Below are 17,699 nucleotides of genomic sequence, written 5' to 3' on the forward strand. Positions count from 1 at the left end.
AAGAAAGCTCTCAACAAAGCCCACTTGGAATTGTGTTACCTGATATAATTTTAAAATATGGGTGCTTCTCCCCCCCAGATATGAGCACCACCCCCGATGATGATGACTCACATAGCTTTCATAGCATTCTGTATACAACAGATGCTCAGTAATAGTAGTTGGGATGAACAACAAAGACAGACATGTTGAAATCTGCAGCTTTATAGTTGAAGCTGGAAGGAGTAGTGAAAAAACCATAAACCAAAAAAACTCGTGTTCAAAGCAGGGCTCTACCACTATCATTTGTAATATCAGACAAATAACTCTCTCTCGGCCAAAGGAGAATGCATTAGATAATTTCTAAAATCCCTTCTAGTATTTGGAATTTGTCATTTTATGATTTCCCCAGTAATATTATACACATAGAACACTGACTACTTCTATCTTAACCCCTAATCCAGTTTGAGAAATTTTATTTTGGACTATGATCCATGAAACTACATCATATGGGGTCAACTAGTGAAGCTACATGGTATAGTTTGACATTCCCTGACATTCTTGGCCACCTGGAGGACAAAAAACAAAACAAAACCCTAAAAAAAAACCACTCTTAAAGAGAATTTGAATGTAAATTTAGAGGCAAAGCCTCATTTCACTAAAGAAGAATCTCAGTTCCAGGAAGGTAAATTATTTTCACTTGTCACACAAATAGTTATGAGCAGAGCACAGGCTTCAGCTCAGAGTTCTTACCTCCCTGGAAGAGCTTTTCCTATAGGAATTTAGAATTTAAATATTTATCTGACTTAAAGGGCTGAGATAAAGGTAATGAAGAAGAAAAATAGAGAAACAAGGATGTGTTTAGAGCTTCATCTGGGGTACTGAAATGTGGTGGAATTAATCACTGGGTTTCTGAAAGGCACTGTAATTGTAGTGTATATGAATTGTAGTTCAAACTTGCAGATAGGAAAAATTTTCATTTTATTTGTGTGTAATTGAACATACTGTATATGCTGTATTCCCGTTCTACCAGGAGGTAGAAACTTAATCTTGGCCACTTAAGGGATCCTCTCTTTGTCCCAGGTTTTCGGTTCAGTTCCAAAGGATTTATTTTATGCTGAGGCACCAGGAGACATCTGGTCCTCTACTGCCATCTAACCATTCACTGAGATATCCACCATGAATTTGATTCATGTCCCTAGGTCCACACAGGTCACTGCTCAGTCATCCCTCATTCTCATGGCCAAGAGGTCTGGTTCTCTTCCTGTGTTTCCTTGGTCACCTTCTGCTGCTCTGGGCCACATTCGGCCATAGGAAACTCTGTGAGGCCAAGGTTCTATTTGCACACACCATACACTCAGTTCCACACTGGGTTTTCCTTCTTGCCCAAGCTTTCCTGGGAAGTAAGGCACAGGCCTCTCAGCTCTCCAATTCTACAAATCTACATGAGGATTTGAGTATCCTTCTCAAGGTTTTAATCTGGGATAAAAAAAAGTGGCAGAATAACTTTTTCAGGATCTCATAATATCTACATGTTCATTGCTTTGTAACCCAGTTCTCTCCCCAACCTAGGAAATATTTTCTTCTTTTTTTAGACTTTTTAATAATAAAAGGTTGCAAATATATACAAAAATAGAGAAAATATCATGACCCCCACGTATCCATTACCCAGATTTAGCAATCATCTACCCCAAACCAATCCTATCTTATCTATACTCCCACCCATTCCCCACCAAGGTTATTTTGAAGAAAATCCCAGACACCATATTATTTCATTTGTAAACATTTAGGCAATCTCTAAATGATAAGAATTCTTTTAAAAAGCAAGACATAATCCTATTAGCACACAAAAAATAATTCCCTAGTATCATCAAATATCTACTTAGTATTCATATATTTCACACTTAAAGTGTCTAATAAATATTTTGCTTTTGAAACAATTTGAGATCCAGACAAGAAGGGTTTATTGCTACTGATTGATACATCTTATAAATCTATTTTTATCTAATAGGTATGGCTCCATTAATCTTCACACACATCCCTTCCCAAAAAGCAAACAAACAAAAACTTTTCTTGAAAAAAAAACAGGTCTTTGTCCTATGTATTTTCAAGAAATCTTTATCTGGACTCCAGGTGGGGAAACTCCAGCCCCTGCCCCACCCCTTCCCCTCACATATACATATTCATCAGATATCCTCTTCAATCTATTCTTCAAGCTTTTTTCCCTGTATTAGTGCATGATACATAAACCTCAAATTGGAGTGGCTTGACACAATAGAAATATATTTCTTCAAGTTTAAACAGGTGTTGCTGATCATCTGAACAGTGGCTCTCTTCCATGCAATGAAACAGGGCTCCATCGTGTCTAACACAACACTCTTGAGTTTGCCAAACATGTCCTCTCATTCCAGTCAACTAGCCAGCAAGGAAAGAAAAGGAACATGGATTATCCCATGTAGAGGTATTTGTTTTTTTAATGCTCCCAGCCTGGATATGGTGCACATCACTTCCATTCGTATTCCATGGCAACACCTAACTGCAAAGGAGGCTGGAAAATAACAATGAGCTGTGTGCTATAGGAGGAAGACGATATGGGGTGAGTATAAAATCAGCTGGTCTCTGCCCCTGCTCAAGAGCTATACTTTTAAAGCTCAAAGGCCAAAATTACAGCTCTGCCACCTCTTTCCTCAATTAATGCATTTAGATTTACCTAGTTTGGCTGGGTAGCATCATGGCATTAAAGGGAGTACCAGGGTTAAGGAAGAAAGATATCGGTTATAATTTCCATTTTTTTTCCTGCCACTCAACATAGTATTTTTAAAGACAGGCTTGTAGTAGGGTCTGATTGAGTTTGAATCCTTGATCTACCCCTATCTAGTTGTGTAAACTTGGTCAATTTAATTCCTCTGAGCTTCGCTTCCCACGTTTATAAAATGACACTTACCATTCTTTATTTCATAGGCTCGTGGTAAAAATGAAAGGGCATAAACAAAGATTTTAATACAATTCCTGATATAAGGTCGAAGCCCAATAACTGGCAAGTAGTAATAATAAAGCAAATGATGAATTTTTCTGTAACTGTAAGTCATTCCTCATTACTTTAAGCCTGGTTCTATAGATCAAGCCTCTACACAGGTACATCTCATTTTCTGAATGTAGTCTTCAAAATCTACCTGAAAAGTTTCGAATGCCTATCTCCTCATCATGAATATGAATAACTACAAACATCAGAAGCAGCAGAGTTACATAACGCTATAAAAATCTGTCAATCTAAATAGTGTATGTGTTTGATTCACATTTTAAATGGATTATTTCCTTTAAAAAGGATGGAATAATTTTTGTTGTTTTTATTCTGATTCTTGTTTTCTGTTTTGTTTTGTTTTGCTTTGGACTTGTCAGCTTTTTGCCTTGAGCAATCTTCACAGCTGAATCTCCAAATGCCTGGAAATGAGAATTTGTCAAGGTAGCTGTTGCTCTTCTGCCCTGTGAGGCTGAGGGATCCAGCTGGAAATAAGAGCAGCTGCTCTTGGTGCCCTAGTTTAGGACACTTCAAACACAGCTTTAGCTTTATCCCGTTTTAAGTCCAGACATTTCAAGATCCCATGGAATGGGACACGACCCATATACTTTATATTTGGATGCACTTTTACTGAAGATAGACTGCAGGGGTGGGGGGAGGGGAATGAAGGGATGTAGTGAGAGCCTACTGATGCCAGGTCAATGATATCTGTATTTTTAGAGTACCTTTCATTTCCAAGAATGTGTCCACTATAGCTCAGTATTCTCAGTCATATCAGGCCCTCAAAATTTAGTTTTTTATTGTAAAAATAAAAAACAGATAGTGGTATTTCACTTGAGTTGAAAAAAATGTGAATCTGGTTGGGAATTGGACCTGTCCACCTTTGTGGTTACTCACCTAAAAGAGACCCTTCCTTCCTAGGGTGGAAGGGAGTCACCATTTCACTGCTGTGCTAACAGCCTATTTTTACGTTCAGGAAGTAGAGTTATTGCAGAATCATGAGAATTAGATATGGAAAGAATTCATGAAGCAATCCATTCCAACTGAGGGCCGCTTAAGAATTTTTAGTCTGTTCTCCAATGAGGTGCAGGCCACCACATTCCTCTCACTGTGTGCTGAGCTGACTTTACCCAAGGCTAAACTTCTCTCAGTTTCATAAATAAAAGTATAGAGGTGTTAATGGTCTATTTACAGTTAGTTTTAAGTGGACTGGCTTCCCATGAAAGAGACTATGTTTCTATAGCCATTTTCTTTCACAGGATAGTTACCTTTGGATAAACAAAATCCAAAATCCCCATACACTGATGAATATATATATATATACCTGTTAAAAATTAAACAAAACTAAAATTCTATATAAAGTACTTAATGAACAATGAGACACCAATTAAAATTTGCAAGACATGAAATACCCTTTAAGATAATGGGACTCATCTAGTCATTATCATCCTATCTATACAATAGCCAAATTTGAGTTATAGAGTCAGAATGCAAGAAAAAAATGAGATCTTTAAACCAGTCTCATAATTTTACTAAAGAAAAATGAAGATCTAGAGAAATCAAGGGACTTGCTTAAGGGCTCCCCCAAAATTATTGGTACGATTCTTCACTGATTAACAGACCAGGGATCTTTGCACTATAGAATACTACTGTCAATTAATTGCTTAGGAACTCTGCAAATATCCGATTGAAATTTCCAAGAATCACTGGTCCCAAATAGCTTCAGCAAACTTTGGTACAACATCTGGTGCACTAGAAGTCTCTCAAGAACTTATGATTAAATTAAGGTTGTGGTGAAATGGTTGGGCCTGGGAAAATTACCTGCTTGAAAATACTATTGACCTTAACTCAGTTACAGAAAATAGCCTCTTAGGACAGAAATCAACAGTGCAATATTTTAGTGCCATCTCTGCCTCGGAATTGTTGGGTGAGTTATGGTATTTACTGATCTTCTCTAAAATAAAGGTATTTAACTAAATCATTCTTAAAGCTCCTCTGAGAGCTCCACTAGTTCACCCAGCATAGCTGTTCTTGCCCAATAAGTATTTATTAAAAGAATTTAGCGCATATGTTCAGTGAAAGATTCTTTCATCATGTAAAGTTCAGAGCATGTCTTACATTGGAAACAATTAATGAGGAAATGTTAACCAGGCATATTGATTTATTTTACAAACAACTATACTCTATATTGTCTTTGTGAGGTTATGCCCTAGTGCTGTATAATAATAAATATACATGTTTAGTTCTGAAAGGAGTCAAAGACTTGAAAACTAATATAAAAAATAAGTAAACCCCCTACTGCAATGGCCGCTATTCACAGAGGAGTTTTTAGGGTGAGAATTTACCAACATGGAAAATATAAAATGAAGGGTAAGAAGTGAAGGCAGGAGAAAGACTAAAATGTCGGGGAAATTCTTAAATTAAAAAGTTTCTGCAATGTAGCACAAGTCCTATGAAGGAAAGGTTACCGGCTTGCCATGGTCCAACAGCTTAACATTGGACAGAATGCCTGGAACTGGCCATTTCCTTACTCTTTTTTCAGCAAAATATCTTCCAAATCATATTCTGAGATGTTTATCATCATGAAACTATGTTTGATTTATAATTTAAGTGATCAATTGTATTTGTTTTACAGAAACGGGCATCACAGTCAATATTTCTAGAAGGCATTTATTCTACATAAATTCTTGTTCATATGCACTGTACATATTGAATTGTTTGATGTTAAGGCATAGAGTTATAATAAAATGAAGTCTAAATGTTTGTCAGACAGGAACCTTTTATAACTTAGAGATTGAGAGTAAACCGTGTGACTTCCTTTCCTGAAGCTTCCAGCTTTACGCCCCTCCTTGACATAGTACTGTCATCACATCACCTGGAACTCATGGTTGCACCCACTCTTTCACACACTTGGCCTTCCCCCCTGAATCGCCTTTGAGGACAGGAAACATGCCTACCTTCATAAGCCCAGGTAAATCCTATTTCTAAGACATATTAAATGTTCTTAAATTAATTAATGAAAATTAAGTTCTGTGTTTTGGTGACATTACCACACTCATTATCCATGTGAACAAAGTCCATGATCCTCTCTGATCCCAGATCCCAAATTTGAAGAAGGAGAATAACAGTTATCACTTGGCCACCTTATAGGGGGATTGTATCTATCAAATGTAAAAAAGGGTGTGATTGTGTGCTGTAATTGTAATTGGCTCTAACAGGTGAATTATTATTTAATGCAATTTTTCATGCTTTTTGGTGGTCACCACTTAGTAACAACAAAACAAAATTAAGGCACTAAAGAAGAGAAAATAAATTAAGTTCACACGGTGTTGCACTTTGGGCATTAAGAAGGATTTTTTTTCTTTAAACTATATGACAGTAACCACTTCCCAGAAAGGTTACCTACTAATGCAAGAAATCAGTGCAACTGAATGAAAAATTTTACCAGGCAGTATTCGTTATTCATTTCATCCATTAGGTCATTTCCCCACTGCTATCTGTATGACTCTGTGCCTTTCACCCTTCAGGTTGGTTTAGCTCAGAGCACGGATATGAAAGACAGAAGACAGCACAGACTCATAGAATCTGGTCACTTTCATTCTGCATCACATTGATTTTTCTTTCATATCTATTACCTTTCCTATATCTGGTCCAGTTCAGTGCCTTAATAAATGCCTGCCAGGTTGCCTCTCTCAAATCTCCTTTAGACATATTACTTGCTGAATAAATCCTCGCTGGTTGATTTATTAACTTATAATGCTCTCATTGTCCTAGTCTCTTTGCCTCAAAACCCACAACTTTCTCATTTTGCAGTTACCCCAGTGAAAGATTGGAAACCCCCTAGAACCCGACCTGGGATCGCTATGCACAGTATGTGGAATCACCATAGAGAAATCCAACGTTCAAGGGAGTCTTCACATTTTTATTACTTAGACTCACTGAGGGCAGGAAGTTACCAAGTGTACTATTTTCAATTTAAGGATGAGAAAGAGAGAGAGAAAGAGAGAGAGAGAGAAAAGAGAGAGAAAGAGAGAGGGAGAGCTCATTGTTCAAGGTCACTCAGCTTATTAGTAGGAGAGCTGGAATTAGGATTGTAGTTTCCGGACTCCTAATTTAGAGCTCTTTCCACTGAACAATTCCATCTCCTTTACTAGTGCTAAAGTTTTAAATACTCAGAATTGTTCAATACCTTTAAATGGTTGAGTGTAAATTCCAAGGACTGTTAGCTTCATTCCTCCTGGGGTCACCCTGACACACAGGCCTAAGCCAGCCATTTTCAGAGCAATCCAGGGACCAAGGAAGGTATCTGTGTTATTGAGTGTGGGTACATTAGTGACTACAAGTAGCTGAAGTTTTAAGGACTCTTCAGGATCGCATTTCCCTGCAAGTTGCACTGCAGTGACCCAGACACAACACTGACAGCTGTAGAGTAAATAAATAAAAACAGAGTATTTTGATCCGAGTGTGGAGGAGGGGCCAGTGAGAAGCTGGGGACAAGAGGAGAAAGAGGCAGACAGAATGAAGCAGCCACAGCTGGGAAAAGAACAGATGCTGGCCAGGAGAGAGGGAGAGCGCGAGAAGGGAGGAGACGGGAGATTAGGGTTCCGCCAATGTCAGAAATGTCGGAGCTCTTGGAAAGGGATACACATACTTGGGACAGGTGGGAAGTGTTTACATTAAAACCAGAATATCAAATGCCTTCCTAAATGCTAGCCAGATCATTAAAGACCCAAGTTGACCCAAAGGAAAAAGCTGAAGTCCTTACCCAGGGAGCCCACTACAGAGAGAGCTTCTAGAATTCTTTATATGCCATTCAAATTACTGGACATCAGCTGTGTGTGGCTGGATATCAACTGTGTGCATTAACTCATTATGCTGTAGGCCAGTGGACCTCAGTGTGGTCTCCAGACCAGTAGTGTGAGCATCACTAAAGACATGGATAGAAATGCAATTTTGGGGACCCATTCAGATGTACTGAATCAGAGAATTGGGGGGTAGGGCCCCAAATCTGTGTTTTAACCAACCTTCTGGGTGATTCCGATGCTCAAGATTGACAACCTCTGCTCTATTTGCCTGACTGCTCAGCTTCCTCAGGATTCTCCTTAAACTCATCACCCCAGGCAACAGGCCTCCCTGTGACCTCACACACGTTGTCTCTCTGGGTTCTGCAGGACCCATGCCCTGACATTAGCAAGCACAAGTCTCCCCAGAGGGGCAACAGAGGCAAGGGACCACACAGCCTGAACATCCAACAGCTGGGCCAACAAACCAACTAAACCCACAGGACAAAACCCTAGAATCCGTGCATTGAGATTCCATTTAGTAAGTGGTATCTGACCAGAAATTGGCCCCATGCAAGGGCAGCCGGCTCAGCCTCCAGGCCATTTTAAATGGCCTCTGCAGTGTCTTTCGTTTAAAGAATACAGAACATTGTCCATTAAGTTATGGAACTTGAGTGTCTAGAGGAAATTTGGAAATTTTGGTGGAAGTTCAGTTCAGTTCAACATGAAGAAAAAAGTATTCTCTATCCCTTGACATTATTTTCGGGCATCGGTGGTGTTGTAGCTGGGGGTCAAGAGATCTAGCTTTCAGTGTTACCTCTTCTACTGATCTTTGATCCCTGAACAGTCACTTGTATTCTCTCATCCTTCTTTCCCCCTCCTATAAAATGAGGAGCTTGATTAGAGAGCATACTTAAGATCCTTTTTCGGCTCTCTTAGATAATATCTTTGTAGTGAAGCTGACTGGTTATTAGAGCCAATGAGAGCAAGTAATTAGGTGGGGCTTCTAAGTCCAATTCTCTGTGTGGTCTGCAGGGCTTGGCTCGGTACAGTCCATCCTCCTTTAACAAACATTGGCTTCTAAAGGACTTTGGTGGTTCACTGTGTATGGATTGGCACCAAGAGACCGATCACCACTTTGGAGAGAATGACTCAAAGTACGTACTGCTTTATACCCAATAGTGTCAACCATAAGGACATCCCAAAATTATCATTAAAGAAACAGTCTTAGAGGTGGGCTAGGGAAGAGTTTCTCAGACCAGGAAACCATCTCCTGATTTCCTGGGACTTTTTCCACTAGGTTCTGCCTTATGTTAAATACCTCAACATATCTAAGACAGAGGGGTCTCACTTTGCCGAAAGACACATTTCTAAAATTATAGAATATCAGAACTAGAAATTCCTTAAAAAGGAAAGTGGGAGAAAATGACTATGTATTTAGTACTAATCCTGTACCAGAAACTGTGTTCGATGCTTTACCATGACTATTTACCACACTGAGGAACTCTAATCTTACCCTCCCCATTTCACCACTGGGAAACTGGAATTCGTAGAAGAGACGCCTGAGGTGATAGCTCACACTATGACTTAAAAGCAGACCTAGGACTAGATTCCCAGTCTGGTAACTCCTTAATCTGTTTTTTGTTCCCTTTCCTCATATACTGCCATCACCCCCCGACCAAGCTTCACTATCCTCCCAGAAAAATTTAGAGGTAATACAGAAGTAAGAAAACATGGGGTCGGGGGGGCTTCCCTGGTGGCGCAGTGGTTGAGAGTCAGCCTGCCGATGCAGGGGACACGGGTTCGTGCCCCGATCCGGGAGGATTCCCACATGCCGCAGAGGGGCTGGGCCCATGAGCCATGGCCGCTGAGCGTGCGCGTCCGGAGCCTGTGCTCCGCAACGGGAGAGGCCACAACAATGAGAGGTCCGCGCACCGCAAAAAAAACCAAACAAACAAAAGAAAACATGGGAAAGAAAAAATTCTTTTGATTTTTTTCACTCCTACTACCCACTATAAAAATCGCTGCCTTTTAAAACTTGGGAACAATGAAATTCCCAAGGATAGTTAAGGACTAGCTCAAAAGAGCACCCGGGCAATTGCTTCAGTGTAAGAAATTCTAGTGTGGATTTCCAGAAAGACTTTCTCTTGCAGAGTTTGGGAATCACAGCAGCCACAGTTTGTAGGTGTGGTGTCGTAGTAATAGAAACACGTGCCGATTATTTACTGTGTGTCAGCCACCGTGGTATTACCTAATTTAACCCTCAGAGTCATCCACTGAGGGGAGGATGCCTTTACAGAATGAGGAAACTGAGATCTAGCAAAGAGACACAACATGTCTGAATTTAAACAGCTTCTCAGAGGCAACAGCAACATGTGAACAAACTTTGTTTAATTGTAGATCCTGAGCTTCTAAGCATTATTCTACACTCCCCTTGGGAATAGATGGTGTTAATTAACACCTATGTTGTCCTTCAGGGTTTACAAATGTTAATACCCTCCGTCTTATTTAATCCTCATAAAAATGTGGGAAGGTGTCATGGAGGGAACTGTTAAACTCCATGGAAGGGATGAAAACACGGAAGCCCTGTAAAGTTAAGGAACTGGTCTCAGATTTTACAGGTGGAAAGTACAGAAACAGAACTTCTGAGTCGTAGCACATTGCATTTTCCCTCACATCATAATGACAGACCCTAGCTAACCAAGAAGGGGATCGTGGAGATGTATGACCAAGCTTCAGTCCAAGGCATTGCTTAGTGGGCTAAAGGTCAATCCCACTTGCCCCTGGGGAAGACAGGAAAGGTTGGGGAAGAGCCCAGAGGTCATGGCAGTGATGTAATATGCACTCAGTGCTTGTTCCTCTCACTACCAAATCCCAGGTTATTCCTCTAAATACGAGGGGGAAATGAGAGCGGAAATCATGGAAGATGGCTGCTCTTCCTTCTTTGTCCTTTCTCTCCTTCTTTGTCCTTTTATTTTTCTGTCTGTAAATGGACCAGAGGATCTTTAAGCTCTGACATCTGCTGATTCTACTGGCCCTGGGCAGTCAGCTTCGAGTGGGAGTTAGGAACACTCTGCTTTCCCCTATGTTACAGGGTCATGGCTGCCATTGCTGTTGGTTCCCCAACTCCAAGTGCCACTCCCTCCTTCTGGCTGTCTGTGCTGAATGCGTTCTCATCACGCTTTTTGGCAAAATGTGCCTTGTGGTCTGATGAGTCCACATCACACATTAAAGTACATTTCAAAAACAGAATATAAATAATCATATTCAGTTTAATCTTTAACTGACAATGATTTTTATACAAAGAGAAAAGTCCCTTTTTTATAAGCAAATTTTACAGATGCTGGACATCTCACCCCCAAAAACAAAACAAACAAAACATATATATACATTAAAAAAAAAAGAAAAGAGGGGATTATGTGACACAGTTCTTGAATTATTCAAATGCTGGTTTAATTGGAAAGTTTTCATTGATTTTTAATGGAATGTAAAATTATTTTGCAATTACTCCATTGCTGCTTTAAAATATGTGGAGTCTTACTTTTTTCCCCATATGTCCCTATTTATTGGCCATCAAAACTCTGTATTATACATTTGTAAACACACAGAGATTTTGACGTGCATACTATTACAAAATGATAAGCTATAAATGCATAAGCACTAATGAAAAGTTCTAAGGGCAAGAGTTGATTATTAACCTTTTCTCTTCTTTGACCTTAGGCAAGACTTTTAATATCTCTGGTCCTCCGTCTCCATGTCTGTAAACTGGAAATAATAATCTCCACCTTGCCTCCTTCACTACATCACAGAATTTGTATAAAGATTAAACAATTTGGAAAACTCTATGGCATTGCACCTGTGAGGCATTTTTACTGTGATTATACTCATTTCTCTTTTTTAACCTCCTCCTCAAGTGCTACTCCATACAATGTGAATCTGCTATCATATTACAGATGTTGCTCTCTTTAGCTGTTTTTATATCCTAGGAATATATGACCATTTAGATTGATGATCATATAAATCTTTTCATTATTTATCTTCTTAGTTACCTGTAATTTGTTACTGTTATGTCATTGTTTCAAAACTTGGGCATGCCAGGTGACAAGTCTTGTTAAGAAGATGCAAGGTATAATATTGTATTTATTTGTTAATGATTAAAATAGTCATGTTTCTTTTCATTCATTTTTCTATTGTTTTATGATGCTTTTGTTTTTTAATTGGAAATATCACATTCGATATTTTAATCTGAATATTTGTTCAAGCTATCCGAGACTGCAACACCCAGAACCTAATAGTAAAGTTGTTGCTACGTCAAAGAAATTTTTTTTTTCTTTTTGTAAGGATTAAAAGAGTCAGAAGTCACTGTGGGACACCTTAGATGTCTGCCTGTCAGAGCCATCTTAAATCTACTGAATTAGCAATTACACATACATATACACACACAAAAGGCAACAAAATTTAAATTGTTTTACTTATACAATGGTGGCAGCTGTAAGATTTTGGGAAAAGTCTTCATTTCTCTGAGCCTCAGTTTCTTATCATTAAAATGAGGTTAGTAATACTCCCTTTATATGTCTTATAGGTAGTTGTGGGGAACAGTTATAACAGTGGTTATGAGTGAAATTGATAAATGGTAGAAAGTGACCAGAACAGAGAGAATGTGTTTCTCGAATTTGTTGGCCCTGATGATGTTTGCAGGTAGAGCTAAGCCAGGGACCAGGGTCAACATTCACAGTCCATGAATCATCACTCAAATCCTCAGTCATAAAGTGAAAGGCAAGTCTAAGCTATCGTTTGATTTGTTGTGGTTTTATGCCCTTTAAAGCCACGCCTACCTATATAAGAACCAAGAACTTATGAGAAATTCATTTGAAACGTTTGTTCTATTGGGTACAGCAAAGTGGGGCCCAACCCTTTCATGATGAACCCAGGTTGATTTAGTTAACGGCTTGCATCTGGTTTCCAAACTTGCCCTTACGTAACCCTGGTGAGTCTTAACTCAGCCTCAAACATTAATAAAGACAGAAACCTCGCACATCAGGGCAAAAAACCCTTGTTCTTACAAACCTGCAATCAGCACAGCTTGAGCGTCCAAAGCTACACAAAAGATACTAGTGTTTCAGGGGTTTAACGAGCCAGTGGAGTCATCCAGATCGCACCCTGAGCTCATTACCATAACCCAGTTTAAGAGCACAGAGACCACAAAATTGCTGTGTGTGCCGAAGCGGGTAATGCAGTAATCCTCAGCTCCTGGATTATCGTAGGGCCAGGGAAATGTTAAAAAGCACAAGGCCTCGGGTAGCCTCTAGGGGAACTACTGGAATGTTGTTTATCTTCAGACCGCAACAACTGGTCCAGTATTTCACAACAGGAAGGTCTGTCCTGGGGCTCAGACGTTGAAGGCTTAGAGAAACAAGGCCTGAAATAACCCCCCCTTCTCTTCTACCTTCTATCTCCCCACCCTCTGGGACCCCTCTCCCACCCAACAGTTCAGACGGAAAAAAAAAAAAAAAAAAGGCACAGCCAGGGCTGAGACCTTGAAATAGATACAGCTTTCTGAGCAACTTGCAGTTAATTTAATACTCTGGCTGGGAAGGGACACAGCCTGATCCAACAGGATTTTAGGTGACAGGGAAACTAGAAACTATGCCTTTTTTTTTATAGTCTTAACCCCTTAGTTTATAAAACTCAACCTTCCTTCTACAGCATCTGTGTTTTCAGAAGTTCAGATATATTCTCTTAGATCTCTTATAGGACAGAAAGGAGAAACTGATCATGATTCAAATTCCAAAATGAAAGTCAATGCCTGGTAACTTCATCTTAGCTCCATGTGATTTGGGAAATTCATTTTTAAAATTCATAATAAGTATCTCTGTGATCTTGGACGAATCAGTTAACCTCTCTGAGACAGCGCGTGAACATTCAGAGGACAGATGACAAGAGTTTATATTCAGGCCCATGAAATGGAGAGGTTGCGTGAGCTTTGCTAGTTCAGGATCCAGGGATCTCTGAATCTCTCTGACAGCACAGAACTCAGAAAAATTTCGGTGGTTTTATTATTTAAAGAAATGGGAGCAGATTGTTGTTGAGAAAGGAATCTTTATACACCAGACCATGAGGAGGTTCCTGAGCTTTTGGGGAGTTACAGTAGAGACCCATTGGTCTCTAATATTTATGATCGAGTCTCATCACTTCAACTGCTTTTGCACAAACTACTTCAACTCGGCTCTTCTTTCCTGTGATGGAGAGAAGGAAGAAAGCTGGATTCAAGATAAATCTTCTTCTGGACAAGCCAAGATGGAGAAGCACTAGACCTCAAGACAGATGACTAAATGATAATTGTTTAAGGAAAATGTAACTACTTCATATCCAACTCCTTCTTGGTTACATTTAACCCTTAGCATTCTGGCAGGTCAAAGTGTACCTACTTCTGGTATACCTACCATGTCCAGTCTTAGGCATAAAAGATGAACAATACTCACACTGTGCACTCAAGAAAGGTACAGAGAGAATACATAGGTAAAAAAAAATCAACTCTCGTATCAGGCAAAGTGAAGAACAGAGCAAGCAACAAGTTATGGCTATGGAATGCAGAGAAAACACAATGAACTCTGGCTGTGGATGTCAAGAAGGCCGCCGTGAAATCAGTACCACTTGACCTGAATCTCAGAGAATATGGGGGAGAGCTCATTTCAAGCTGAAGTCAAAGCAGCAGCAAAAGCAAAAAAGTGTGAAACTATGAGTGATACATAAGGAAAGCAGTGAGCGATTAGGGAGGCCATAACGGGTTGCTGACTACACCCTCCCATCCTTCCAGAAGGACTCCCACTTTCAAACTGCTCTTTATGGCACCTATGAGGTGGAAAAATTCTTTTCCAGAGCAGCGTAGTGAGGAAGTTAAAAACACAGGTCCGGGGGTCCAACTGCCTTGTTCTAAAGCTAGCTCTGTCACTTACCATTGCGCTACTCTGATCTGGTTGGATGACCTCTCTGGACATCAGGTTCTTCTTCTATAAAATGGGAATAATAACATTACCTGCTGTGAGATTTAAATATAAAAGTGATGTAAAATTCTTGGCACAGTGCCTGGCACAGAGTGAGGATTCAGTGTTACTGTTACTGTTTTTGTTGTTACTTGCCTATTTTAGTTCTCTTATTAAATAGGTATACTTAAAAACCAAAGGATGATCCATTCCTATTCTTGGCCCAGAATTTAGACTAATGTTTTGCACAAAAAAGAGGACTTCTATAAACACTTAAATAAATGAATGAATGAATGAACTCATGTATAATAAGTGAAAGATCAAATTTCAGATCTAGACTTTCCTATCACCAGGATCTGACTTTGGCTCATGTCATTGAGCTATACGCTATCTTCAACTTTACTGTTTTATAGATGCTAGTAGATATTCTGGATGTGGTGATGTGCACTTGGGTGGACAGCTGGAGAGATGCCAAGACATAGGTAGGGAATTCCTTGGACCCAGTGCTCTGCCATTGCCTGGTCTTTCTCTCTGAAAGGTATTTACTTGGTTTGTGACTAAATGCCATTAACTGTAAGATAAAAATAATTACAGTGACCACTTAGTAGGGCAAAATCATTAGATGACTCAAGAAAAAAACAACCTCTCTGAAAAGGCATTTGGCTAAAACCTAGCCAGATAATGAGGTGTCCCAGGATGTCGGAGAGAATTGCAAGAACAATACCATTTTAAACAAGCCACTTTAACAAACTCCTCGGGTACTGTCTTACATTCTGAACAAATTCAGAATTAAGGATGAAAAAGTAAAACCAAAGTTAGCAGCTATGGGGTAATAAAAACTTTCCAATGTTAAAAAGAATACGCATATCAATACATAGAATATACAGATATCTAGTTCTTTTGGATGGGGAACTGGGTGCATTAAAAAAAAATGCATTCCTTCCTAAATTACCCTCAGGTCAGCTAAAAAAGTTTAGCACTAGGGAGGAGTAAGAGGTAAGGATGCAACAACAAAACAACAACAACAAAAACCACTGCAGAATGGCTGGAGATTCTAGAGGAATAAATGTAGAGAATTTAAAAAATATGCTTCATACCCATGGCCTTGCAGACTTGTGTGAATATTGGTATTTCTGTACAATAGATCCTAAAGAGTAGACTTGCTAAATAAAACAAAAAGGATGGAAATTTTAAAACTAATAGGTGCTGTCAAATTCTCCTTTCAGACTATTGTAGCAAGTTATACTTTGTGCCTGGGGGCCCTGTCTTTGACATCCTGGCCAACAGAGTCTACTGAAAAAAAGAATAAGCTGAAAATTGGAAACAATCCATCAATCCATCAACAGTTAATGGATCAACAATTCTGGTGTAACCCTGTGGCGGACAACTACTGCACAATAAAAAGGGAAAAAAAGTCACTGATGTACACAGCATCATGATAAACTCAAAAGAATACACTAAATGAAAGAAGTCATACAAAAATAATACATAAGATTCCACTTGTTTGAAATCCTAGAAAAAACAAAACTATTCATAGTGACAGGAACCCAAGGCTGGAAGGGAAGTGGATTGTCTATGAAGTGGCAAGAGGAAACATTTTAGGTGGATGGAAATATTCTATATCTGACTGGGGTGGTGGTAACATGGGTGAATATTGGTCAAAATGCTAAGTATATCTCAATAAATTCCATTAAAATGTAAAAGAATAAGACAAAAAGAGGGAGGGGTGATCTCCAGGATTCAAATGTGGTTCCGATTGTATCTGACCCTGGATTCTAGTGTTTCTTTCTGTCACAACACCTTCTTTTAGAATATTTTATTTTCACTTTATGCTCCTCTAAAAGTTGAAATCTCAAGGACCAGGGCACTCTTAGACTCTTCCAGGGCTGCCAAGCAAGTAAATTCACTTGGTCTGTAGTCTTTTACAACCAGTGTAAATTTCAAGGAGTCACGTTCTGTATGTATACAAGCGCTTGCTTCCCTGAGACATCCATACCCTCCCTGGGCTACTGGAAGGCGTTAGGGTGCCTTCTTGCCTCCCTATCGTGTGCTTAGCTTGGCTTTGAGTCTCACTGAGCCCTTTCCCACCACGGAAAGCTTTGCACTTATCTCTTTTTACGATCTTTTGATTATATTCTCTTATGGTCCAAGGATTTTCCCCACAAAATTGAAATGACAGAAAATATAAACAGATTTCTAGATACACATGTTCCTACAAAACATTTTCACATGTCTTATCTCGTTGGTTCTTCAGCAACCCTGTAAAATAGGAACATCTCCCATCACTTTCAGGATGTAATTCCAACTCTTTGCGTTAGCTCACAAAGTCCTTTAGCATCTGGGTCCCTCTCACCTGGCTTGCCTCATCTCTAACCTGCAATCCCCTACATCCATCCACCTTTTCCTCCAGCCAGCCTGAGACACTAAGGCTTCCTATCCTTCCACACCCCTAGACATTAATACATGTTACTCTTTCTGCCAGTCACAATCTTCCATCTTTGCCTTCTTGCCTAAAACCTAATTACCTCTAAACGTTGGCCTGCGTCAACCCTCTGAAGTCCACCACTAACTGCTCCCAGGACTCTATTGTAACGCAAAGCAGAGCATTCTTATCGTGGTTTCCTGGATTTCCACTCCCACTGTGCGTTCCTGAAGGCCAGGACATTGCCTACTTTATCTTCTAGCCCCGCAGTGACTAACATGACTGACACATAAGAAGTACTAAAAAAGCATTTGCTGAATGAATGGATGTGATGTGAAATTTCTGGACAAAAAGATGACTGTCCAATGTCTAAAGTCTGAATTGCAGACTCAAAGGAGGAGACAAGATCCTGATTCTGAGCTCTACCCTGAGTTCTACACATGCCTTGGTGGCGTGACTGTAGTCTTTTTGTTTGTCAGAAAAGTCTGAGGCCAACTTAAGGACACAGAGACTGTAAT

Source organism: Globicephala melas, chromosome 4 (assembly GCF_963455315.2).
Source record: "Globicephala melas chromosome 4, mGloMel1.2, whole genome shotgun sequence".
In the NCBI taxonomy this organism is placed as follows: domain Eukaryota; kingdom Metazoa; phylum Chordata; class Mammalia; order Artiodactyla; family Delphinidae; genus Globicephala; species Globicephala melas.